The following is a 616-nucleotide window of genomic DNA, read 5'->3' as shown; positions in this document are numbered from 1 at the left end:
GTTGCATTCATTCATGCATGTATTGATGCATGCATGCATGCCCCCTCGCACACACACACACAAGTACACGCACGGTTGACAAGCTTCAATAATCTTCCTCCGGAACTTCAAAACACCACCAAGATATTATTATCATCATATTTAGAACAAGTATAATAACAACAACCACAAACCGCGTGAGTCCATCGCCCTCGGAACAGGGTTGGCATCCCTTCATATCACCTACTACTAGCATGTGACAGTCCGCAAGAGACTCACCCATCCAGCAACGATCGAGGGTGGTGCCCATCCAACCACGGTGCGAGAACCGCCCTGCCCTTCCCCTCTACTCCCTCTCCGCGTGATCTCAGTGACCCGCTTGAACCCGCAGTATGGGTGAACCCCATTGGGTGAACTCGTTCTGGGATGACGAGTTGTGGCTTCCCCCCAATGTGACGTGGAAAGACTTGGAGTCCACGGAGATTGTGCAGTATGCCAATTTCTACGATCTTTGGCTTCCCATTCCAGCCGCTTTCATCGTGATGAGTCTTCGAATTCTAATTGAAAGGTAAAAAAACTGGTTTATTGTCCGCTGATCATTCCCTGACAACTCGGTCCGAGCTAGATCTTATCGCTC

This window comes from Tigriopus californicus, chromosome 6 (genome assembly GCF_007210705.1).
Source record: "Tigriopus californicus strain San Diego chromosome 6, Tcal_SD_v2.1, whole genome shotgun sequence".
Lineage (NCBI taxonomy): Eukaryota > Metazoa > Arthropoda > Copepoda > Harpacticoida > Harpacticidae > Tigriopus > Tigriopus californicus.
Note: the sequence above shows the minus strand (reverse complement) of the source record.